We start from the raw sequence: 27864 nt of genomic DNA on the forward strand, positions 1-27864 counted from the left end.
GATTTTCAACGCATCTGCGAATTCCCCCCTCATATTTCCGCCTGAACAGCTAATTATCTCGAACTAGGACCACCACCTGTTCCCATGTGTCGACCCAGTTATGTTTTCTCATCTTTTAACATGTTATACTAGTCGTTCTTACATCCTAAAGGCATCTTCATATTAAAAATACAATTCAGTGAAAAGGATCATGAAACTCTTGTAGTACCCAATATGCCTTTATTATGACTTTCACAAACACGCGTCCTAACAGGCGATACCACAAATAAAATAACAATTACAGACTTAAATTTTCTGTGTAAATGTAAATGCGATAACCACTATATCGTATGTTTGAAGATATCAGGTTTATACAACAGTTAATTACATAATAGATTTAAAAGTCGCCGCTTTTATTCTATTTGAGAGCATTAACTCATTCGCTCCATGTGGCAAGAATACATGCCATGCCCACTGTAAATCACGTTTATTTATTGTATTTACACATAGATGGCTCTACAAGTTCTTAATCACTAAATAGCCAGTTATCAGAACTACCTATCTCACCTGTTTACCCTTTTCCTTCACTTTAGGAAAGGGTCTTTTGTATCATTTCAGTGTCTAAAGTTTTTTTTTGACAATTTAACAATCATAACATCAATAATAATAATAGCAGTATCTTTTCTTTCTTTCTTTCTTTCTTTGTTGGATTTCTTGGCTATCAACCAGCGGCATGTGGCCAAGGTTATTAAGCCAATGGATCCGATTTATTCTATCAATCTATATAAGGTCATAAAGTTTTGTCTCCCTTAAAAAAGCGATTACTTTACTGATGATTTTTTTATTATCTGATAGTATATTTGATATTGAAAATTCTTTATTTTTCATTCTAAAATAATTTTTTAGTGATTGTCTTTGGTTGGTGTAGAGTGTACAGGCAATCAAGATGTGGGGTAAGGTAAGGCTGATGTTGCAGTGGGGGCACTGGGGAGGGAAAGTTCTCTCGATATAGGGAGTGAGGTGGGTGAGTCTTGAAGCGTTGACCCTAAGGCGGGCCAACACCACCTCCTCCCTTCTGTCTTTCCTGTGGGATGTGTCCCACAGGTCTATAGTTTGTCTGATTTTATTTGTGAGTTGGAGGTTGGTCCACTCACTTTGCCACAGGAGATGTATTTTTGCTTTTATAAGAGACACAAAACACCTGAGATCTGTACGAACTATGGTAGTGTCCAGATCGCCAGTTGACCCGGCTAGTTTGTCAGCCTGTTCATTACCATGGATACCAGAGTGACCTGGTACCCATATTAGCTTGATTGATTTGTTGGCACCGTGTAACTTACGAATGATATAACCCAGCAATTCATTTTTAGTGGTTTCTAATGATTTAATAGCTTTAAGTGAACTTAACGAATCGGAAAAAATGACTATTCTATCGTGGGTCGTCGATAGTGCAAAATCAATAGCTTTATCAATGGCAAAAAGTTCGGCAAGAAAAATCGATGTATGATTCGGCAGTCTAAACTTTAGTTCACATTCAGTCGACCATACACCCGCACCTACACACTCATCTGTCTTGGAGCCGTCGGTATATATATGAAAAAAGGATAGATGTTTAATAAGGATCTCTCTGAACCTCTGGCGTACCTCACCCTCCGGCGCCATGGCCTTGGCTGATGGAAGCCAGGCTTCCATGATAGAAAAATTGGGGGTTTCCCATGGCGCTATATTTGACTGAACCAGGGTATCGATGGTAGAGAGATCTATACCGACTTTCTCGACGAGGTCGTGGAGTCTCGTGGCAAAGGGCCTAATGCCTCCATTGCCATTAGGGTGGCTCGGGTCTCGAGCCACCCTGGCGGCATAGGTCAGTGCTAACTGGCCGCGTCTGAGTCGGAGGGGAGGTACTCCTGACTCCACCTCAAGACGCTCGATCCGAGTACATTTTAGGGCTCCAAGACACACACGCAAACATGCATTCTGCACAGCATCCAATCCTTTCAAACTTGTTTTCGATGCCGAACCATACACGATTGACCCATAGTCTACTTTAGACCTAATCAGGGCTTTATATACCATTAGCAAAGACTGTCTATCAGCTCCCCATTTGTTACCAGAAATGCACTTTAATAAATTTAGTGCTCTTTGACATTTATTCTTTAACTGACCAATGTGGTCTTTCCAATTGAGTCTACTATCAAAAAGTAGCCCAAGAAATCTTGCAGAATTTTGAATAGGTATTGGGTGGTTGTCTAGAGTTAGCCTGATGTTCGGCTTCCTCCTACGTGAAAAAATTACCCCAATACTCTTTCTAATGGAAAACTTAAAACCCCACTGGAGGCCCCAGTTATGAATCATATCCAGTGCCAATTGGATGCGATTTGCTGAGAATTCTGCATTATTGCTGGAATGCCATAATGCACAATCATCAGCGTACAGTGAGTATTTAAGATTCCGAGGAGGAGCTGGTAAGATGTCATTTATCATACATAGAAATAGAGTTGGTGACAAGACACTTCCTTGTGGGACCCCGTTTGCCTGGACAAAAATGTCCGAAAAAGTGACATTGTCAGAAAACAATTTGACAGAAAACGTTCTGTCAGAAATGAAATTTTGTATAAAACAAGGCAAGTTTCCACGTAATCCGAAAGCATAAAGTTTTCTGAGTAGGCCATATCGCCATGTCATGTCGTAGGCTTTTTCTATATCTAAAAATACTGATATCAAAAATTCTTTTTTGGCAATTGCCTCTTGAATATGACTGTCCAGCTTTACTAGTTGATCGAGAGTTTGGCGTCCCTTTCGGAAGCCGCACTGCTCGTCAACTAGCAAATTACTGGAATTTAGAAAATGCAATAGCCTACTGTTAACAATTCGTTCCATGACCTTGCATAAGCAACTTGTCAACGCAATTGGGCGGTAGGAGATGGCAAATCTGGGATTACCCCCTCCTTTCAATATGGGAATGATGTGGGCGAAGTGCCATGAGTTTGGAAAAGTGTGGCTTTTCCAAATTTCATTGTACACTTCTAGCAACTTAATCATGTCATCATGATTAAGATGCTTTATCATCTCATATCGAATCTCATCGGGGCCTGGGGATGTTCCTCTACAGGCTTCTAGGGCTCGGACAAGCTCATCTATTGTTAGATCTTTATTGTAATCAAGTTCATCTCCTGTGGCAAAGTGAATTGGTTGCAGCTCAGCCGCTTCCTTGATGGGCAGGAATGCGTGATGGTAGTTTGCTGAGCTGCTTGTATGAGAGAACTGCCTGGCGAGTGCATTAGCAATGTCTCTAGGTGAATCGATGTTATTTCCCTCTTCAATGATGTTATTGATTTTGAAAGATGTTTTTTTCTTATTGATTTTATTGATTGTGGACCAAACCTCTGATATTTTGGTATTGCTATTTATTGTAGAGACAAAGCTCCGCCAGGAGTCTCTTTTTGCTTGTCTTATTACTCTACGAGCCCTAGCTCTTGCTTGTTTATAATTGCAAAAGTTCTCATTTGTGATGTTATTTTGGAAAAGCCTGTAGGCCTTATTGCGTCGGCACAGCGCCCTGCGGCAATCTGGTGTCCACCATGGAACTCTATGCTTAACGCTATCTGTCGAAGTTTTAGGAATGGATAGCAAAGCTGCTTCTATAATTGAATTCTGAATATTGTTTACTTTATCATCAATGGTTTCTCCAACAAGTTCGAGCTTGACGCTCCTTGTGAAGGCGACCCAGTCTGCTTTTTTTACGTTAAATTTAGGCGCTGAAGGCGTTCTCACTGTGTCGCATGAATATTTAATCAAAATAGGGAAATGATCGCTTCCCAACGAGTCGTCAATGGTGTGCCACAGGCACTTGGCTGCTACTGATGATGAGACCAGTGATATGTCTATAAAGCTCAAATTCCCGGTATTATCGTCCACCCGCGTGGGACTACCATCATTCAGAAGGACTAAATCGGACTCGTTAATCAACTTAACTACTTGCTCACCTCTACCATCCACCCGTAGGGAACCCCATAACGTATGATGAGCATTAAAATCACCTAAAATTACTTTATTTTGTGGCAGACGTTCCTGAAGAGCAAAAAGCTCATCATAGATTATCACTTTATCAGGCGGACAGTAAACTGAACATATAGCCAGATACGTGCCTTTAATTTTTACTTTGCATGCGACAAACTCCAAAGTAGAATCAATAGTCACTTCTGTAAAAGGGAGGCTTTGGTGGATGTACATGGCGACTCCGCCTCCACCCCTACCCTCACGATCCTTCCGACATAAATGGTAGTTCCTGAGCGATACGACCTCGTCAGAGACGAGGTTTGTCAAATGAGTTTCTTGGAGAACTATAATATCGGGAGCATAGGACGAGGCTAATAATTTAAGGTCATTTACTTTAGATCTAATACTTCGACAGTTCCATTGTATAATGGTTGACGCGATGATTACGTTTTATGGGGTTTGGAAGTGCCTTGTCCACCTGTTTTTATTTTCTTTTTATGGGAGGGAGGCGCCTCCTCTCCCTCGCTTCCCGGGGACCTCTCACGGGATGGTTTGGAGACAGAAGCCTCCATGTCCTGCACCTCCTGGCGAGGGAGACGACTGACAGACTGCGACCTGCTTCTCTCTCGAGAAACCGATCGCGAGCCAGACGAAGTCCTCACAGGAGTAGCCCGGACGGGAAGGTGCGCTCCGGACTGTGATTCGGTATCATCCTCCTTATGTTGTTTAGGCTGGGTTGATGCAGCCATTTGATCGACCAATTTTGTCAGTTGATAAACTTTAATATTTAATTCTTTAACGGTTTGTTTGAGTTCGGCAATTTCCTTATCCTTGGCTGCAAGCTGTTGACTGACATCACTTGCACTAGGAGTGTTGCTAGTTACCGCTGCAGCATAGGAAGTATCGGGTTTGTGTGTCAAACTTTCCACTTTCCTCTTAGCTTCAGTATAACTAACTTCATGCTTTCTCATATATGCCAATGTTTCAGTCTCCTTCTTCAGGATGCTGCACTCGGCAGATCCTGAATGATGGGGACCTTCACAGTTAGCACATTTAGAAACTTTGCTAGTACATGTGATGGTGTCATGGGCTTCAGCACATTTACGGCAAGTGAATTTAGAAGAATCTTTGTCAATACATCTTAATGAGGTGTGTCCGAATTTTTGGCATCTGTTACAATGCATTGGCTTTTGGACATAAGGTCTTACTTGTACACGTTCATAACCGACGTTGACATATTCAGGGATTTTATTCAAGGCAAAAGTCAAAAAACACAGTCCAGTTTTCGTTCGCACATTCCCGTCCTTCTTGGTCATACAATGAACGTCCACTACGTCTTGGTCCTTCATGCTCTCAAGAATTTCACTTTCATCCATCGTCCTCAAATCCCTGTGAAAGATTACTCCCTTACAGGTATTTGGGCCAATAGGAATAGTTACTTTTACTCGAAGATCATGAATTTGCGTCAGCTTAAGTAAATCCTTAATCTGGGAGTTGTATTGTACTTTAACAAGGAGGCTTCCATCTCGCAATTTTTTAACAAAATCAAAGTCGCCGTCCACTTGACCATCAAGGACCTTTTTGATGATAAAGGGGTTCACGTTCAGAAGCGACTGATTTTCATTCACGCATCTTACATTCGCGAACCTTGCATTCTGGGTGGGGATTGTGAAAATTGGTCGTCTCGTCTTGTCATTAGTGGGGGTTCCGTTGTTCGTCATCAGATTGGTCTTAGAAGGGTCGTTAGTCGCCCCTCCTCCTTGAGGAGGAGAAGGGGTAGCCGGGGTATCACTCATACTGGGTATCGGACCAGGTCCGACCCCTTTCCTCAAAATCGTAGTCCTGAAGGGACAAAAAACCTCTTAACTTTTGTTATCAACCTAACAGCAATAGCTAAGAGAGTAAGGCAGTTTTTCGTCCTCTACCCCCCCAGTGGAAGCCTGGTTGCGTTCTCCAGTACCACAGAGGGATCGAGTTATGTGTGGGACACTTCCTTACCGCCGAACTTGCCTAGGCGAAGGACGGTAATTCAATGCCCACCCCCCAAGCGAATACGGGAGTTCCGTGGAACTCCGGTAGGCTCAGGAAAGTCACATTATAAAGGAAAAGATTTCAGGACCAAGGAAAAAGTGCGCCCAAATGACGCCCCAGACTACTGGGCCTCCCTACCCAGGGGTCAAAGCCACAAGGGCTACCCTGGTGTAGAAGAGAGCTGCGGGTCTGGGGTGGGGTGCTGACTACTACTACTGTAGCCTCGTGTCACCTGCAAAGCAAGAGCACTGAAGGTGCTGGCAAAGCACAACAAATGTTCTGCAATTTACAGGATTTTACTTTACTCCAATTTACGTTAAGAAAAACTCAGAAACAATAATGTCAGGCGAGACGAGAGGCCCCGGGCTCCAGGGTAGCTCAAGTGGCGCAAGACTTATTATTTATTGTTGCTGCGTTTAAGCAAGGTGTTGTCTCATCAAGAGTTCGAACACGAGTGAGCAGCAGTATTTTTTTTTTTTTTTTTTTTTTTTTTTTTTTTTTTTTTTTTTTGTTGGATTTCTTGGCTATCAACCAACGGCACATGGCCAAGGTTATTAAGCCAATGGATCCTATTTATTCTATCAATCTATATAAGGTCATAAAGTTTTGTCTCCCTTAGAAAAGCAATTACTTTACTTATTATTTTTTCATTGTCAGATAATAAATTTGATATTGTAAAATCTTTATTTATGAGTTGGAAGTAATTTTTTAGTTTTTGTCTTGGTATGTTGTATTGATTGCAGGCTGTCAGGATATGGTTTATGGTAAGGATTGTGTTGCAGAGGGGGCATTGTGGAGGGTATTTCTTTTCTATGTAGGGAGTGAGGTGGGTAATTCTTGAGGCGTTGACCCTAAGTCGGGCTAACACCACCTCCTCCCTTCTGTCTTTCCTGTGGGATGTGTCCCACAGGTCTATGGTTGGTTTTATTTTGTTGGTGAGTTGGAGGTTGGTCCACTCACTTTGCCACAGGAGATGTATTTTTGCTTTTATAAGAGACACAAAACACCTGAGATCTGTACGAATTATGGTAATGTCCAAATCGTCAGTTGACCCGGCTAATTTGTCAGCCTGTTCATTGCCATGGATGCCAGAGTGGCCTGGTACCCATATTAGCTTGATTGATTTATTGGCACCGTGTAACTTACGAATGATATTACCCAGCAATTCATTTTTAGTGGTTTCTAAGGATTTAATAGCTTTAAGTGAACTTAATGAATCGGAAAAAATGACTATTCTATCGTGGGTCGTCGATAGAGCAAAATCAATAGCTTTGTCAATGGCAAAAAGTTCAGCAAGAAAGATCGATGTATGATTCGGCAGTCTAAACTTTAGTTCACATTCAGTCGACCATACACCCGCACCCACACCCTCATTTGTCTTGGAGCCGTCGGTATATATATGAAAAAAGGATAAATGCTTAATAAGGATCTCTCTAAACCGCTGGCGTACCTCACCCTCCGGCGCCATGGCCTTAGCTGATGGAAGCCAAGCTTCCATGATGGAAAAATTGGGTGTTTCCCATGGCGCTATGTTTGACTGAACCAGGGTATCAATAGTAGAGAGATCTATACCGACTTTCTCGACGAGGTCGTGGAGTCTCGTGGCAAAGGGCCTAATGCCTCCATTGCCATTGGGATGGCTCGGGTATCGAGCCACCTTAGCGGCATAGGTCAGGGCTAATTGGCCGCGTCTGAGTCGGAGGGGAGGTACTCCTGACTCCACCTCAAGACGCTCGATCCGAGTGCACTTCAGGGCTCCAAGACACACACGTAAACAGGCATTCTGCACAGCATCCAATCCTTTCAAACTTGTTTTCGATGCCGAATCATACACGATTGACCCATAATCTACTTTAGACCTAACCAGGGCTTTATATATCATTAGCAAAGACTTTCTATCAGCTCCCCATTTATTACCAGCAATGCACTTTAATAAGTTTAGTGCTTTTTGACATTTATTCTTTAACTGACCAATGTGGTCTTTCCAATTAAGTCTACAATCAAAGAGTAGCCCAAGAAATCTAGCAGAATTTTGAATGGGTATTGGGTGGTTATCTAAAGTTAGTCTGATATTTGGTATCTTTCTATGTGAAAAAATTACCCCAATACTCTTTCTAATGGAAAACTTAAAACCCCACTGGAGGCCCCAGTTATGAATCATATCCAATGCGAGTTGGATACGATTTGCCGAGAACTCTGCATTGTTGCTGGAATGCCACAATGCACAATCATCGGCATACAGTGAGTATTTAAGATTTCGAGGGGGAGCTGGTAGGATGTCATTAATCATACATAGAAATAATGTTGGCGACAAGACACTTCCTTGTGGGACCCCGTTTGCCTGGACAAAAATGTCCGAAAAAGTGACATTGTCGGCAAAAAGTTTGACAGAGAACGTTCTGTCAGATATGAAATTTTGAATAAAACAAGGCAAGTTTCCACGTAATCCGAAAGCATAAAGTTTTCTGAGTAGGCCATATCGCCATGTCATGTCGTAGGCTTTTTCTATATCTAAAAATACTGAGATCAAAAAATCTTTTTTGGCAATTGCCTCTTGAATATGACTGTCCAGCTTTACTAGTTGATCGAGAGTTTGGCGTCCCTTTCGGAAGCCGCACTGCTCGTCAACTAGTAAATTACTGCTATTTAAAAAATGCAATAGCCTACTGTTAACAATTCGTTCCATGACCTTGCATAAGCAACTTGTCAACGCAATTGGTCGGTAGGAGATGGCAGTTCTGGGATTACCCCCTCCTTTCAATACAGGAATGATGTGGGCGAAGTGCCATGAGTTTGGAAAAGTGTGGCTTTTCCAAATTTCATTATACACTTCTAGCAACTTAATCATGTCATCATGATTAAGATGCTTCATCATCTCATATCGAATCTCATCGGGGCCCGGGGATGTTCCTCTACAGGCTTCTAGGGCTCGGACAAGCTCATTCATTGTTAGGTCTTTATTATAATCAAAGTCATCTCCTGTGGCAAAGTGAATAGGCTGCAGCTCAGCGGCTTCCTTGGTGGGCAGGAAAGCAGGATGGTAGTTTGCTGAGCTGCTTGTATAAGAGAACTGCCTGGCGAGTACATTAGCAATGTCTTTTGGTGAATCGAAATTTGTTCCCTCGTGGATGATGTTTTTTATTTTGCAGGATGTTTTGTTTTTATTAATTTTTTTGACAGTGGACCAAACCTCTGATATTTTTGTATTACTACGCCAGGAGTCTCTTTTAGCTTGTCTAATTACTCTACGAGCCCTAGCTCTTGCTAGTTTGTAGTTGCAAAAGTTCTCATTATTGATGTTATTTTTGAAAAGCCTGTAGGCCTTATTGCGTCGGCACAGCGCCCTGCGGCAATCTGGTGTCCACCATGGAACTCTATGCTTAACGCTATCTGTCGAAGTTTTAGGAATGGATAGCAAAGCTGCTTCTAAAATCGAATTCTGAATATTGTTTACTTTATCATCAATGGTTTCTCCAACAAGTTCGAGCTTGACGCTCCTTGTGAAGGCGACCCAGTCTGCTCTTTTTATGTTAAATTTAGGCGCTGAAGGCATTCTTGCTGTGTCGCATGAATATTTAATCAAAATAGGAAGATGATCGCTTCCCAACGAGTCGTCAATGGTGTGCCACAGGCACTTGGCTGCTACTGATGATGAGACCAGTGATATGTCTATAAAGCTCAAATTCCCGGTATTATCGTCTACCCGCGTTGGGCTACCATCGTTCAGAAGGACTAAATCAGAGTCGTTAATCAGCTTAACTACTTGCTCACCTCTACCATCCGCCCGCAGGGAACCCCATAATGTATGATGAGCATTAAAATCACCTAGAATTACTTTATTTTGTGGCAGACTATCCTGAAGAGCAAAGAGCTCATCATAAATTACCACTTTATCAGGGGGACAATAAACCGAACATGTAGCCAGATACGTGTTATTGATTTTTACTTTGCATGCGACAACCTCCAAAGTAGAATCAATAATCACTTCTGTAAAAGGGAGGCTTTGGTGGATGTACATGGCGACTCCGCCTCCACCCCTACCCTCACGATCCTTCCGACACAAATGGTAGTTTCTGAGTGATACGACCTCGTCGCAGACGAGGTTGTTTAAGTGTGTTTCTTGTAAGACTATAATATCGGGAGCATAGGACGAGGCTAATAATCTGAGGTCGTTTACTTTAGATCTAATACTTCGACAGTTCCATTGTATAATGGTTAACGCGATGATTACGTTTTATGGGGTTTGGAAGTGCCTTGTCCGCCAGTTTTAATTTTCTTTTTCTGGGAGGGAGGTTCGTCCTCCTCTCCCTCGCTACCCAGGGGCCTCCCATGGGTATTTTTGGAGACAGTAGCCTCCATGTCCTGCGTCTCGCTGCCAGGGAGACGCCCGGTGGAGGATGATCTGCTTCGAGAAGCAGACCAAACACCAGACGAAGTCCTAGCAGGAGCCGCCTGGACGAGAAGGTGCGATCCAGACTGTGTTTTGGTATCATCCTCCTTATGATGCTGCTGCTTTTGCTGGGTTGATTCAGCAATTTGTTGAATTGTATCTTTCAATTCTTTGATTTGACTCATTAATTCCTTGACCGTTTCCTTTAATTCAGCAATTTCTTTATCCTTAGCTGCAAGTTCCTGACTGATGCCGTTTGCACTGGAAGAGTTGTTAGTTGCTGCTGAAGCGTAGGAAGTATTGGGTTTGCTGGTCAAACCTTCAACTTTCCTCTTGGCTTCACGGTAACTAACATCATGTCCTCTCATGTATGCTAATATTTCAGTCTCCTTCTTCAAGCTGCTGCAATCGGCAGAGCCAGATTGATGGGGACCTCCACAGTTAGCACACTTGAGCGTATTCTCAGTACATATAGCAGTGTCATGATTTCCAGCACATTTACCACAAGTAAATTTATTGGTATCTTTGTCATTGCATCGTAATGAGGTGTGTCCAAATTTTTGGCATCTATTACAGCGCATAGGTTTTTGAATGTAAGGTCGCACTTGGACACGTTCATATCCAACCGTGACATACTCAGGAATTTTACTTGAAGCAAAGGTCAAAAAGCACAATCCGGTTTTTGTTCGCACATTCCCGTCTTTCTTGGTCATGCAGTTCACGTCCACTACGCTTTGGTCCTTCATATTTTCCAGAATTTCACTCTCCTCCATTGTCCTCAAATCCCTGCTAAAGATTACTCCCTTGCAGGTATTGGGGCCAATGGGGATAGTTACGTTAACCTTCAAATCATGAATCTGCGTCAGTTTAAGCAAGTCCTTAATCTGGGAGTTGTATTGCACTTTTACAAGGAGGCTACCATCTCGCAATTTCTTGACAAAATCAAAATCGCCGTCCACTTGACCATCAAGGACCTTCTTGATGATGAAGGGGCTCACATTCAAAAGCGATTGATTTTCATTCACGCATTTGACAGTCAGATACCTTGCATTCTGTGGAGGGATGGAAAAGAATCGTCGTTCACGTTTGTCAGCAGTAGGGGTTCCGTTGTTCAAGGTCGCATTAGTCTTAGAGGAGTCATGGGTCGTCCCCCCTCCTTGAGGAGGAGGAGGGTTAGCCGAGGAATCGCACATGCTGGGTATCGGACCGAGTCCGACCCCTGGGCCCGTGCCCGTTGTCCTGAAGGGACCAGTTAACCCTTAACTATCGTTGAACAACCTAACAGCAATAGCTAAGAGAAGAGTGTGGCAGTTTCCGTCCTCTACCCCCCCAGTGGAAGCCTGGTTGCGTTCTCCAGTACCACAGAGGGATCGAGTTATGTGGAAGACACCTCCTTACCGCCGAACTTGCCTAGTGCGAAGGGCGGTAATTCGATGCCCACCCCCCAAGCGAATACGGGAGCCCACAAGGGTACTCCGGTAGGCTCAGGGAAGTCACATGAAGAGAGGAAGAGAATTCAGAATAAAGAGAAAAGTGCGCCCAAAGGACGCCCCAGACTACTGGGCCTCCCTACCCAGGGGTCAAGGCCCGTAAGGGCTGCCCTGGTGTAGAAGAGAGCTGCGGGTCTGAGGTGGGGTGCCGACTACGCCTACTGTAGTCTCGTGTGACCTGCAAAATCAATGCACTGAATGTGCAGGCAAAGCACAAAATGCTGAAAAAATCAGATTTACTCTAAGTAAATTACGTTATAGACTCAGAAGCAATAGCGCCGAGCGAGACGAGAGGCCCCGGACACCAGGGTAGCTCCTGTGGCACAAGGCTTGGGTCTATTGCTGCTGCGTCTGAAAAGAGAGAGGTCCGAGCTGGTCAAAGTCTCGTACACGAGTGTGGCAGCAGCAGCAGTATGTTTGTTTGTTTGTTGGATTTCTTGGCTATCAACCAGCGGCATGTGGCCAAGGTTATTAAGCCAATGGATCCTATTCATTCTATCAATCTATATAAGGTCATAAAGTTTTGTCTCTCTTAAAAAAGTGATTACTCTACTTATTATTTTTTCATCATCTGATAATATATTTAACAGTGTGAATTCTTTATTTTTAATATTAAAATAATTTTTGAGGGATTGTCTGTAGTATGCATATTTTGGGCATACTATAAATATATGATTAAATGTTAAGTTGGTGTTGCAGATCTGGCATCTTGGGGAATAACTTTTTTCAATGTAGGGAGTGAGGTGGGTAAATCTTGAGGCGTTGACCCTAAGGCGGGCCAACACCACCTCCTCCCTTCGGTCTTTCCTGTGGGATGTGTCCCACAGGTCTATTGTTTGCTTGACTTTGTGTGTGAGTGTGAGGTTGGTCCACTCACTTTGCCACAGGAGATGTATTTTTGCTTTTATAAGAGACACAAAACACCTGAGATCTGTACGAACTATGGTAGTGTCCAAATCGTCAGTTGACCCGGCTAGTTTGTCAGCCTGTTCATTACCATGGATACCAGAGTGACCTGGTACCCATATTAGTTTGATTGATTTGTTGGCACCGTGTAACTTACGAATGATATTACCCAGCAATTCATTTTTTGTGGTTTCTAAGGATTTGATAGCTTTAAGTGAACTTAATGAATCGGAAAAAATGACTATTCTATCGTGGGTCGTCGATAGTGCAAAATCAATAGCTTTATCAATGGCAAAAAGTTCAGCAAGAAAAATCGATGTATGATTCGGCAGTCTAAACTTTAGTTCACATTCAGTCGACCATACACCCGCACCTACACACTCATCTGTCTTGGAGCCGTCGGTATATATATGAAAAAAGGATAGATGTTTAATAATGATCTCTCTGAACCTCTGGCGTACCTCACCCTCCGGCGCCATGGCCTTGGCTGATGGAAGCCAGGCTTCCATGATAGAAAAATTGGGGGTTTCCCATGGCGCTATGTTTGACTTAACCAGGGTATCGATGGTAGAGAGATCTATACCGACTTTCTCGACGAGGTCGTGGAGTCTCGTGGCAAAGGGCCTAATGCCTCCATTGCCATTAGGGTGGCTCGGGTCTCGAGCCACCTTTGCGGCATAGGTCAGTGCTAACTGGCCGCGTCTGAGTCGGAGGGGAGGTACTCCTGACTCCACCTCAAGACGCTCGATCCGAGTACATTTTAGGGCTCCAAGACACACACGCAAACAAGCATTCTGCACAGCATCCAATCCTTTCAAACTTGTTTTCGATGCCGAAGCATACACGATTGACCCATAATCTACTTTAGACCTAATCAGGGCTTTATATACCATTAGCAAAGACTGTCTATCAGCTCCCCATTTATTACCAGAAATGCACTTTAATAAATTTAGTGCTCTTTGACATTTATTTTTTAACTGACCAATGTGGTCTTTCCAATTGAGTCTACTATCAAAAAGTAGCCCAAGAAATCTTGCAGAATTTTGAATAGGTATTGGGTGGTTATCTAGAGTTAGCCTGATGTTCGGCTTCCTCCTATGTGAAAAAATTACCCCAATACTCTTTCTAATGGAAAACTTAAAACCCCACTGGAGGCCCCAGTTATGAATCATATCCAGTGCCAATTGGATGCGATTTGCTGAGAATTCTGCATTATTGCTGGAATGCCATAATGCACAATCATCAGCGTACAGTGAGTATTTAAGATTCCGAGGAGGAGCTGGTAAGATGTCATTTATCATACATAGAAATAATGTAGGTGACAAGACACTTCCTTGTGGGACCCCGTTTGCCTGGACAAAAATGTCCGAAAAAGTGACATTGTCAGAAAACAATTTGACAGAAAACGTTCTGTCAGAAATGAAATTTTGTATAAAACAAGGCAAGTTTCCACGTAATCCGAAAGCATAAAGTTTTCTGAGTAGGCCATATCGCCATGTCATGTCGTAGGCTTTTTCTATATCTAAAAATACTGAAATCAAAAAATCTTTTTTTGGCAATTGCCTCTTGAATATGACTGTCCAGCTTTACTAGTTGATCGAGAGTTTGGCGTCCCTTTCGGAAACCGCACTGCTCGTCAACTAGTAAATTACTGGAATTTAAAAAATGCAGTAGCCTACTGTTAACAATTCGTTCCATGACCTTGCATAAGCAACTTGTCAACGCAATTGGGCGGTAGGAGATGGCAAATCTGGGATTACCCCCTCCTTTCAATATGGGAATGATGTGGGCGAAGTGCCATGAGTTTGGAAAAGTGTGGCTTTTCCAAATTTCATTGTACACTTCTAGCAACTTAATCATGTCATCATGATTAAGATGCTTTATCATCTCATATCGAATCTCATCGTGGCCTGGGGATGTTCCTCTACAGGCTTCTAGGGCTCGGACAAGCTCATTCATTGTTAGATCTTGGTTGTAATCAAAGTTATCTCCTGTGGCAAAGTGAATTGGTTGCAGCTCAGCCGCTTCCTTGATGGGCAGGAATGCGTGATGATAGTTTGCTGAGCTGCTTGTATGAGAGAACTGCCTGGCGAGTGCATTAGCAATGTCTCTAGGTGAATCCAAGTTGTTACCCTCTTCAATGATGTTATTTATTTTAAAAGATGTTTTTTTCTTATTGATTTTATTGATAGTGGACCAAACCTCTGATGTTTTTGTGTTGCTGTTAATAGTAGAGACAAAGCTCCGCCAGGAGTCTCTTTTTGCTTGTCTAATTACTCTACGAGCCCTAGCTCTTGCTTGTTTATAATTGCAAAAGTTCTCATTTGTGATGTTATTTTGGAAAAGCCTGTAGGCCTTATTGCGTCGGCACAGCGCCCTGCGGCAATCTGGTGTCCACCATGGAACTCTATGCTTAACGCTATCTGTCGAAGTTTTAGGAATAGATACCAATGCTGCTTCTATAATCGAATTCTGAATATTGTTTACTTTATCATCAATGGTTTCTCCTACAAGTTCGAGCTTGACGCTCCTTGTGAAGGCGACCCAGTCTGCTCTTTTTACGTTAAATTTAGGCGCTGAAGGCGTTCTCACTGTGTCGCATGAATATTTAATCAAAATAGGAAGATGATCGCTTCCCAACGAGTCGTCAATGGTGTGCCACAGGCACTTGGCTGCTATTGATGAAGAGACCAGTGATATATCTATAAAGCTCAAATTCCCGGTATTATCGTCCACCCGCGTGGGACTACCATCATTCAGAAGGACTAATTCAGACTCGTTGATCAGCTTAACTACTTGCTCACCTCTACCATCCACCCGTAGGGAACCCCATAACGTATGATGAGCATTGAAATCACCTAAAATTACTTTATTTTGTGGCAGACGTTCCTGAAGAGCAAAGAGCTCATCATAGATTATCACTTTATCAGGCGGACAATAAACTGAACATATAGCCAGATACGTGCCATTAATTTTTACTTTGCATGCGACAAACTCCAAAGTAGAATCAATAGTCACTTCTGTAAAAGGGAGGCTTTGGTGGATGTACATGGCGACTCCGCCTCCACCCCTACCCTCACGATCCTTCCGACATAAATGGTAGTTCCTGAGCGATACGACCTCGTCAGAGACGAGGTTTGTCAAATGAGTTTCTTGGAGAACTATAATATCGGGAGCATAGGACGAGGCTAATAATTTAAGGTCGTTTACTTTAGATCTAATACTTCGACAGTTCCATTGTATAATGGTTGACGCGATGATTACGTTTTATGGGGTTTGGAAGTGCCTTGTCCACCAGTTTTAATTTTCTTTTTATGGGAGGGAGGCGCCTCCTCTCCCTCGCTTCCCGGGGACCTCTCACGGGATGGTTTGGAGACAGAAGCCTCCATGTCCTGCACCTCCTGGCGAGGGAGACGACTGACAGACTGCGACCTGCTTCTCTCTCGAGAAACCGATCGCGAGCCAGACGAAGTCCTCACAGGAGTAGCCCGGACGGGAAGGTGCGCTCCGGACTGTGATTCGGTGTCTGCTTCCTTAAGATGTTTAGGCTGGGTTGATGCAGCCATTTGATCGACCAATTTTGTCAGTTGATAAACTTTAATATTTAATTCTTTAACGGTTTGTTTGAGTTCGGCAATTTCCTGATCCTTAGCTGCAAGCTGTTGACTGATATCACTTGTACTAGGGTTGTTGCTAGTTACCGCTGCAGCATAGGAAGTATCGGGTTTGTGTGTCAAACTTTCCACTTTCCTCTTAGCTTCAGTATAACTAACTTCATGCTTTCTCATATATGCCAATGTTTCAGTCTCCTTCTTCAGGATGCTGCACTCGGCAGATCCTGAATGATGGGGACCTTCACAGTTAGCACATTTAGAAACTTTGCTAGTACATGTGATGGTGTCATGGGCTTCAGCACATTTACGGCAAGTGAATTTAGTAGAATCTTTGTCAATACATCTTAATGAGGTGTGTCCGAATTTTTGGCATCTGTTACAATGCATTGGCTTTTGGACATAAGGTCTTACTTGTACACGTTCATAACCGACGTTGACATATTCAGGGATTTTATTCAAGGCAAAAGTCAAAAAACACAGTCCAGTTTTCGTTCGCACATTCCCGTCCTTCTTGGTCATACAATGAACGTCCACTACGTCTTGGTCCTTCATGCTCTCAAGAATTTCACTTTCATCCATCGTCCTCAAATCCCTGTGAAAGATTACTCCCTTACAGGTATTTGGGCCAATAGGAATAGTTACTTTTACTCGAAGATCATGAATTTGCGTCAGCTTAAGTAAATCCTTAATCTGGGAGTTGTATTGTACTTTAACAAGGAGGCTTCCATCTCGCAATTTTTTAACAAAATCAAAGTCGCCGTCCACTTGACCATCAAGGACCTTTTTGATGATAAAGGGGTTCACGTTTAAAAGCGACTGATTTTCATTCACGCATTTTACATTCGCGAACCTTGCATTCTGGGTGGGGATTGTGAAAATTGGTCGTCTCGTCTTGTCATTAGTGGGGGTACCATTGTTCGTCATCAGATTAGTCGTAGAAGGGTCTTTAGTCGTCCCTCCTCCTTTAGGAGGAGAAGGGGTAGCCGGGGTATCACTCGTACTGGGTATCGGACCAGGTCCGACCCCTTTACTCAAAATCGTAGTCCTGATGGGACAAAAAACCTCTTAACTTTTGTTATCAACCTAACAGCAATAGCTAAGAGAGTAAGGCAGTTTTTCGTCCTCTACCCCCTCAGTGGAAGCCTGGTTGCGTTCTCCAGTACCACAGAGGGATCGAGTTATGTGTGGGACACTTCCTTACCGCCGAACTTGCCTAGGCGAAGGACGGTAATTCAATGCCCACCCCCCAAGCGAATACGGGAGTTCCGAGGAACTCCGGTAGGCTCAGGAAAGTCACATTATAAGGAAGAGATTTCAGGACCAAAGAAAAAGTGCGCCCAAATGACGCCCCAGACTACTGGGCCTCCCTACCCAGGGGTCAAAGCCACAAGGGCTACCCTGGTGTAGAAGAGAGCTGCGGGTCTGGGGTGGGGTGCTGACTACTACTACTGTAGCCTCGTGTCACCTGCAAAGCAAGAGCACTGAAGGTGCTGGCAAAGCACAAATGTTCTGCAATTACAGGATTTTACTTTATTTTAGTTACTTTAAGAACTCAGAAACAATAATGTCAGGCGAGACGAGAGGCCCCGGGCTCCAGGGTAGCTCAAGTGGCGCAAGACTTATTACTTATTGTTGCTGCGTTTAAACAAGGTGTTGACTCAACGAAGTCTGAAACACGAGTGAGCAGCAGTATCTTTTTTTTTTTTTTTTTTTTTTGTTGGATTTCTTGGCTATCAACCAGCGGCACATGGCCAAGGTTATTAAGCCAATGGATCCTATTTATTCTATCAATCTATATAAGGTCATAAAGTTTTGTCTCCCTTAGAAAAGCAATTACTTTAGTTATTATTTTTTCATTATCGGATAATAGATTTGATGTTGTGAATGGTATATTGTTTATTCTGCAGTAATTTTTTATGGTTTGTCTGTTATTATTGAATTTATGGCAGGTTATGAGGATATGGGCTATTGTAAGATGGCTTGTGCAATGGGGGCATTGTGGAGGGAATCTTTTTTCGATGTATGGTGTGAGGTGGGTGAGTCTTGTGGCGTTTGTTCTTAGGCGTGCCAACACCACCTCTTCTCTTCTTTCTCTTCTGTGGGAGGTGTCCCACGGCTCTATTGTGTTCTTGATTTTGTTTGTGAGTTGGAGGTTGGTCCACTCACTTTGCCACAGGAGATGTATTTTTGCTTTTATAAGAGACACAAAACACCTGAGATCTGTACGAATTATGGTAATGTCCAAATCGTCAGTTGACCCGGCTAATTTGTCAGCCTGTTCATTGCCATGGATGCCAGAGTGGCCTGGTACCCATATTAGCTTGATTGATTTATTGGCACCGTGTAACTTACGAATGATATTACCCAGCAATTCATTTTTAGTGGTTTCTAAGGATTTAATAGCTTTAAGTGAACTTAATGAATCGGAAAAAATGACTATTCTATCGTGGGTCGTCGATAGAGCAAAATCAATAGCTTTGTCAATGGCAAAAAGTTCAGCAAGAAAGATCGATGTATGATTCGGCAGTCTAAACTTTAGTTCACATTCAGTCGACCATACACCCGCACCCACACCCTCATTTGTCTTGGAGCCGTCGGTATATATATGAAAAAATGATAGATGTTTAATAAGGATCTCTCTGAACCTCTGGCGTACCTCACCCTCCGGCGCCATGGCCTTAGCTGATGGAAGCCAAGCTTCCATGATGGAAAAATTGGGCGTTTCCCATGGCGCTATGTTTGACTGAACCAGGGTATCAATAGTAGAGAGATCTATACCGACTTTCTCGACGAGGTCGTGGAGTCTCGTGGCAAAGGGCCTAATGCCTCCATTGCCATTGGGATGGCTCGGGTATCGAGCCACCTTAGCGGCATAGGTCAGGGCTAATTGGCCGCGTCTGAGTCGGAGGGGAGGTACTCCTGACTCCACCTCAAGACGCTCGATCCGAGTGCACTTCAGGGCTCCAAGACACACACGTAAACAGGCATTCTGCACAGCATCCAATCCTTTCAAACTTGTTTTCGATGCCGAATCATACACGATTGACCCATAATCTACTTTAGACCTAACCAGGGCTTTATATATCATTAGCAAAGACTTCCTATCAGCTCCCCATTTATTACCAGCAATGCACTTTAATAAATTTAGTGCTTTTTGACATTTATTCTTTAACTGACCAATGTGGTCTTTCCAATTAAGTCTACAATCAAAGAGTAGACCAAGAAATCTAGCAGAATTTTGAATGGGTATTGGGTGGTTATCTAAAGTTAGTCTGATATTTGGTATCTTTCTATGTGAAAAAATTACCCCAATACTCTTTCTAATGGAAAACTTAAAACCCCACTGGAGGCCCCAGTTATGAATCATATCCAATGCGAGTTGGATACGATTTGCCGAGAACTCTGCATTGTTGCTGGAATGCCACAATGCACAATCATCGGCGTACAGTGAGTATTTAAGATTTCGAGGGGGAGCTGGTAGGATGTCATTAATCATACATAGAAATAATGTTGGCGACAAGACACTTCCTTGTGGGACCCCGTTTGCCTGGACAAAAATGTCCGAAAAAGTGACATTGTCGGCAAAAAGTTTGACAGAGAACGTTCTGTCAGATATGAAATTTTGAATAAAACAAGGCAAGTTTCCACGTAATCCGAAGGCATAAAGTTTTCTGAGTAGGCCATATCGCCATGTCATGTCATAGGCTTTTTCTATATCTAAAAATACTGAGATCAAAAAATCTTTTTTGGCAATTGCCTCTTGAATATGACTGTCCAGCTTTACTAGTTGATCGAAAGTTTGGCGTCCCTTTCGGAAGCCGCACTGCTCGTCAACTAGTAAATTACTGCTATTTAAAAAATGCAATAGCCTACTGTTAACAATTCGTTCCATGACCTTGCATAAGCAACTTGTCAACGCAATTGGTCGGTAGGAGATGGCAGTTCTGGGATTACCCCCTCCTTTCAATACAGGAATGATGTGGGCGAAGTGCCATGAGTTTGGAAAAGTGTGGCTTTTCCAAATTTCATTGTACACTTCTAGCAACTTAATCATGTCATCATGATTAAGATGCTTCATCATCTCATATCGAATCTCATCGGGGCCCGGGGATGTTCCTCTACAGGCTTCTAGGGCTCGGACAAGCTCATTCATTGTTAGGTCTTTATTATAATCAAAGTCATCTCCTGTGGCAAAGTGAATAGGCTGCAGCTCAGCGGCTTCCTTGGTGGGCAGGAAAGCAGGATGGTAGTTTGCTGAGCTGCTTGTATAAGAGAACTGCCTGGCGAGTACATTAGCAATGTCTTTTGGTGAATCGAAATTTGTTCCCTCGTGGATGTTTTTAATTTTGCAGGATGTTTTGTTTTTATTAATTTTTTTGACAGTGGACCAAACCTCTGATATTTTTGTATTACTATTGATTGTAGAGACAAAGCTACGCCAGGAGTCTCTTTTAGCTTGTCTAATTACTCTACGAGCCCTAGCTCTTGCTAGTTTGTAGTTGCAAAAGTTCTCATTATTGATGTTATTTTTGAAAAGCCTGTAGGCCTTATTGCGTCGGCACAGCGCCCTGCGGCAATCTGGTGTCCACCATGGAACTCTATGCTTAACGCTATCTGTCGAAGTTTTAGGAATGGATAGCAAAGCTGCTTCTAAAATCGAATTCTGAATATTGTTTACTTTATCATCAATGGTTTCTCCAACAAGTTCGAGCTTGACGCTCCTTGTGAAGGCGACCCAGTCTGCTCTTTTTATGTTAAATTTAGGCGCTGAAGGCGTTCTTGCTGTGTCGCATGAATATTTAATCAAAATAGGAAGATGATCGCTTCCCAACGAGTCGTCAATGGTGTGCCACAGGCACTTGGCTGCTACTGATGATGAGACCAGTGATATGTCTATAAAGCTCAAATTCCCGGTATTATCGTCTACCCGCGTTGGGCTACCATCGTTCAGAAGGACTAAATCAGAGTCGTTAATCAGCTTAACTACTTGCTCACCTCTACCATCCGCCCGCAGGGAACCCCATAATGTATGATGAGCATTAAAATCACCTAGAATTACTTTATTTTGTGGCAGACTATCCTGAAGAGCAAAGAGCTCATCATAAATTACCACTTTATCAGGGGGACAATAAACCGAACATGTAGCCAGATACGTGTTATTGATTTTTACTTTGCATGCGACAACCTCCAAAGTAGAATCAATAATCACTTCTGTAAAAGGGAGGCTTTGGTGGATGTACATGGCGACTCCGCCTCCACCCCTACCCTCACGATCCTTCCGACACAAATGGTAGTTTCTGAGTGATACGACCTCGTCGCAGACGAGGTTGTTTAAGTGTGTTTCTTGTAAGACTATAATATCGGGAGCATAGGACGAGGCTAATAATCTGAGGTCGTTTACTTTAGATCTAATACTTCGACAGTTCCATTGTATAATGGTTAACGCGATGATTACGTTTTATGGGGTTTGGAAGTGCCTTGTCCGCCAGTTTTAATTTTCTTTTTCTGGGAGGGAGGTTCGTCCTCCTCTCCCTCGCTACCCAGGGGCCTCCCATGGGTATTTTTGGAGACAGTAGCCTCCATGTCCTGCGTCTCGCTGCCAGGGAGACGCCCGGTGGAGGATGATCTACTTCGAGAAGCAGACCAAACACCAGACGAAGTCCTAGCAGGAGCCGCCTGGACGAGAAGGTGCGATCCAGACTGTGTTTTGGTATCATCCTCCTTATGATGCTGCTGCTTTTGCTGGGTTGATTCAGCAATTTGTTGAATTGTATCTTTCAATTCTTTGATTTGACTCATTAATTCCTTGACCGTTTCCTTTAATTCAGCAATTTCTTTATCCTTAGCTGCAAGTTCCTGACTGATGCCGTTTGCACTGGAAGTGTTGTTAGTTGCTGCTGAGGCGTAGGAAGTATTGGGTTTGCTGGTCAAACCTTCAACTTTCCTCTTGGCTTCACGGTAACTAACATCATGTCCTCTCATGTATGCTAATATTTCAGTCTCCTTCTTCAAGCTGCTGCACTCGGCAGAGCCAGATTGATGGGGACCTCCACAGTTAGCACACTTGAGCGTTTTCTCAGTACATACAGCAGTGTCATGTTCTCCAGCACATTTACCACAAGTAAATTTACTAGTATCTTTGTCATTGCATCGTAATGAGGTGTGTCCAAATTTTTGGCATCTATTACAGCGCATAGGTTTTTGAATGTAAGGTCGCACTTGGACACGTTCATATCCAACCGTGACATACTCAGGAATTTTACTCGAAGCAAAAGTCAAAAAGCACAATCCGGTTTTTGTTCGCACATTCCCGTCTTTCTTGGTCATGCAGTTCACGTCCACTACGCTTTGGTCCTTCATATTTTCCAGAATTTCACTCTCCTCCATTGTCCTCAAATCCCTGCTAAAGATTACTCCCTTGCAGGTATTGGGGCCAATGGGGATAGTTACGTTGACCTTCAAATCATGAATCTGCGTCAGTTTAAGCAAGTCCTTAATCTGGGAGTTGAATTGCACTTTTACAAGGAGGCTACCATCTCGCAATTTCTTGACAAAATCAAAATCGCCGTCCACTTGACCATCAAGGACCTTCTTGATGATGAAGGGGCTCACATTCAAAAGCGATTGATTTTCATTCACGCATTTGACAGTCAGATACCTTGCATTCTGTGGAGGGATGGAGAAGAATCGTCGTTCACGTTTGTCAGCAGTAGGGGTTCCGTTGTTCAAGGTCGTATTGGTCGTAGGCGAGTCATGGGTCGTCCCCCCTCCTTGAGGAGGAGGAGGGTTGTTAGCCGCGGGATCAATCATACTGGGTATCGGACCGAGTCCGACCCCTGGGCCCGTGCCCGTTGTCCTGAAGGGACCAGTTAACCCTTAACTATCGTTGAACAACCTAACAGCAATAGCTAAGAGAAGAGTGTGGCAGTTTCCGTCCTCTACCCCCCCAGTGGAAGCCTGGTTGCGTTCTCCAGTACCACAGAGGGATCGAGTTATGTGGAAGACACCTCCTTACCGCCGAACTTGCCTAGTGCGAAGGGCGGTAATTCGATGCCCACCCCCCAAGCGAATACGGGAGCCCACAAGGGTACTCCGGTAGGATCAGGGAAGTCACATGAAGAGAGGAAGAGAATTCAGAATAAAGAGAAAAGTGCGCCCAAAGGACGCCCCAGACTACTGGGCCTCCCTACCCAGGGGTCAAGGCCCGTAAGGGCTGCCCTGGTGTAGAAGAGAGCTGCGGGTCTGAGGTGGGGTGCTGACTACGCCTACTGTAGTCTCGTGTGACCTGCAAAATCAATGCACTGAAGGTGCAGGCAAAGCACAAAATGCTGAAAAAATCAGATTTACTCTACGTAAATTACGTTAAAAAACTCAGAAGCAATAGCGCCGAGCGAGACGAGAGGCCCCGGACACCAGGGTAGCTCCTGTGGCACAAGGCTTGGGTCTATTGCTGCTGCGTCTGAAAAGAGAGAGGTCCGAGCTGGTCAAAGTCTCGTACACGAGTGCAGCAGTATCTTTTTTTTTTTTTTTTTTTTTTTTTTTTTTTTTTTTTTTTTTTTTTTTTTTTTTTGGATTTCTTGGCTATCAACCAGCGGCACATGGCCAAGGTTATTAAGCCAATGGATCCTATTTATTCTATCAATCTATATAAGGTCATAAAGTTTTGTCTCCCTTAGAAAAGCAATTACTTTAGTTATTATTTTTTCATTATCGGATAATAGATTTGATGTTGTGAATGGTATATTGTTTATTCTGCAGTAATTTTTTATGGTTTGTCTGTTATTACTGAATTTATGGCAGGTTATGAGGATATGGGCTATTGTAAGATGGCTTGTGCAATGGGGGCATTGTGGAGGGAATCTTTTTTCGATGTATGGTGTGAGGTGGGTGAGTCTTGTGGCGTTTGTTCTTAGGCGTGCCAACACCACCTCTTCTCTTCTTTCTCTTCTGTGGGAGGTGTCCCACGGCTCTATTGTGTTCTTGATTTTGTTTGTGAGTTGGAGGTTGGTCCACTCACTTTGCCACAGGAGATGTATTTTTGCTTTTATAAGAGACACAAAACACCTGAGATCTGTACGAATTATGGTAATGTCCAAATCGTCAGTTGACCCGGCTAATTTGTCAGCCTGTTCATTGCCATGGATACCAGAGTGGCCTGGTACCCATATTAGCTTGATTGATTTATTGGCACCGTGTAACTTACGAATGATATTACCCAGCAATTCATTTTTAGTGGTTTCTAAGGATTTAATAGCTTTAAGTGAACTTAATGAATCGGAAAAAATGACTATTCTATCGTGGGTCGTCGATAGTGCAAAATCAATGGCTTTATCAATGGCAAAAAGTTCAGCGAGAAAAATCGATGTATGATTCGGCAGTCTAAACTTTAGTTCACATTCAGTCGACCATACACCCGCACCCACGCCCTCATTTGTCTTGGAGCCGTCGGTATATATATGAAAAAAGGATAAATGCTTAATAAGGATCTCTCTAAACCGCTGGCGTACCTCACCCTCCGGCGCCATGGCCTTAGCTGATGGAAGCCAAGCTTCCATGATGGAAAAATTGGGTGTTTCCCATGGCGCTATGTTTGACTGAACCAGGGTATCAATAGTAGAGAGATCTATACCGACTTTCTCGACGAGGTCGTGGAGTCTTGTGGCAAAGGGCCTAATGCCTCCATTGCCATTGGGATGGCTCGGGTATCGAGCCACCTTAGCGGCATAGGTCAGGGCTAATTGGCCGCGTCTGAGTCGGAGGGGAGGTACTCCTGACTCCACCTCAAGACGCTCGATCCGAGTGCACTTCAGGGCTCCAAGACACACACGTAAACAGGCATTCTGCACAGCATCCAATCCTTTCAAACTTGTTTTCGATGCCGAATCATACACGATTGACCCATAATCTACTTTAGACCTAACCAGGGCTTTATATATCATTAGCAAAGACTTCCTATCAGCTCCCCATTTATTACCAGCAATGCACTTTAATAAATTTAGTGCTTTTTGACATTTATTCTTTAACTGACCAATGTGGTCTTTCCAATTAAGTCTACAATCAAAGAGTAGACCAAGAAATTTAGCAGAATTTTGAATGGGTATTGGGTGGTTATCTAAAGTTAGTCTGATATTTGGTATCTTTCTATGTGAAAAAATTACCCCAATACTCTTTCTGATGGAAAACTTAAAACCCCACTGGAGGCCCCAGTTATGAATCATATCCAATGCGAGTTGGATACGATTTGCCGAGAACTCTGCATTGTTGCTGGAATGCCACAATGCACAATCATCGGCGTACAGTGAGTATTTAAGATTTCGAGGGGGAGCTGGTAGGATGTCATTAATCATACATAGAAATAATGTTGGCGACAAGACACTTCCTTGTGGGACCCCGTTTGCCTGGACAAAAATGTCCGAAAAAGTGACATTGTCGGCAAAAAGTTTGACAGAGAACGTTCTGTCAGATATGAAATTTTGAATAAAACAAGGCAAGTTTCCACGTAATCCGAAGGCATAAAGTTTTCTGAGTAGGCCATATCGCCATGTCATGTCATAGGCTTTTTCTATATCTAAAAATACTGAGATCAAAAAATCTTTTTTGGCAATTGCCTCTTGAATATGACTGTCCAGCTTTACTAGTTGATCGAAAGTTTGGCGTCCCTTTCGGAAGCCGCACTGCTCGTCAACTAGTAAATTACTGCTATTTAAAAAATGCAATAGCCTACTGTTAACAATTCGTTCCATGACCTTGCATAAGCAACTTGTCAACGCAATTGGTCGGTAGGAGATGGCAGTTCTGGGATTACCCCCTCCTTTCAATACAGGAATGATGTGGGCGAAGTGCCATGAGTTTGGAAAAGTGTGGCTTTTCCAAATTTCATTGTACACTTCTAGCAACTTAATCATGTCATCATGATTAAGATGCTTCATCATCTCATATCGAATCTCATCGGGGCCCGGGGATGTTCCTCTACAGGCTTCTAGGGCTCGGACAAGCTCATTCATTGTTAGGTCTTTATTATAATCAAAGTCATCTCCTGTGGCAAAGTGAATAGGCTGCAGCTCAGCGGCTTCCTTGGTGGGCAGGAAAGCAGGATGGTAGTTTGCTGAGCTGCTTGTATAAGAGAACTGCCTGGCGAGTACATTAGCAATGTCTTTTGGTGAATCGAAATTTGTTCCCTCGTGGATGTTTTTAATTTTGCAGGATGTTTTGTTTTTATTAATTTTTTTGACAGTGGACCAAACCTCTGATATTTTTGTATTACTATTGATTGTAGAGACAAAGCTACGCCAGGAGTCTCTTTTAGCTTGTCTAATTACTCTACGAGCCCTAGCTCTTGCTAGTTTGTAGTTGCAAAAGTTCTCATTATTGATGTTATTTTTGAAAAGCCTGTAGGCCTTATTGCGTCGGCACAGCGCCCTGCGGCAATCTGGTGTCCACCATGGAACTCTATGCTTAACGCTATCTGTCGAAGTTTTAGGAATGGATAGCAAAGCTGCTTCTAAAATCGAATTCTGAATATTGTTTACTTTATCATCAATGGTTTCTCCAACAAGTTCGAGCTTGACGCTCCTTGTGAAGGCGACCCAGTCTGCTCTTTTTATGTTAAATTTAGGCGCTGAAGGCGTTCTTGCTGTGTCGCATGAATATTTAATCAAAATAGGAAGATGATCGCTTCCCAACGAGTCGTCAATGGTGTGCCACAGGCACTTGGCTGCTACTGATGATGAGACCAGTGATATGTCTATAAAGCTCAAATTCCCGGTATTATCGTCTACCCGCGTTGGGCTACCATCGTTCAGAAGGACTAAATCAGAGTCGTTAATCAGCTTAACTACTTGCTCACCTCTACCATCCGCCCGCAGGGAACCCCATAATGTATGATGAGCATTAAAATCACCTAGAATTACTTTATTTTGTGGCAGACTATCCTGAAGAGCAAAGAGCTCATCATAAATTACCACTTTATCAGGGGGACAATAAACCGAACATGTAGCCAGATACGTGTTATTGATTTTTACTTTGCATGCGACAACCTCCAAAGTAGAATCAATAATCACTTCTGTAAAAGGGAGGCTTTGGTGGATGTACATGGCGACTCCGCCTCCACCCCTACCCTCACGATCCTTCCGACACAAATGGTAGTTTCTGAGTGATACGACCTCGTCGCAGACGAGGTTGTTTAAGTGTGTTTCTTGTAAGACTATAATATCGGGAGCATAGGACGAGGCTAATAATCTGAGGTCGTTTACTTTAGATCTAATACTTCGACAGTTCCATTGTATAATGGTTAACGCGATGATTACGTTTTATGGGGTTTGGAAGTGCCTTGTCCGCCAGTTTTAATTTTCTTTTTCTGGGAGGGAGGTTCGTCCTCCTCTCCCTCGCTACCCAGGGGCCTCCCATGGGTATTTTTGGAGACAGTAGCCTCCATGTCCTGCGTCTCGCTGCCAGG

This window comes from Penaeus chinensis, chromosome 22 (assembly GCF_019202785.1).
Source record: "Penaeus chinensis breed Huanghai No. 1 chromosome 22, ASM1920278v2, whole genome shotgun sequence".
NCBI lineage: Eukaryota > Metazoa > Arthropoda > Malacostraca > Decapoda > Penaeidae > Penaeus > Penaeus chinensis.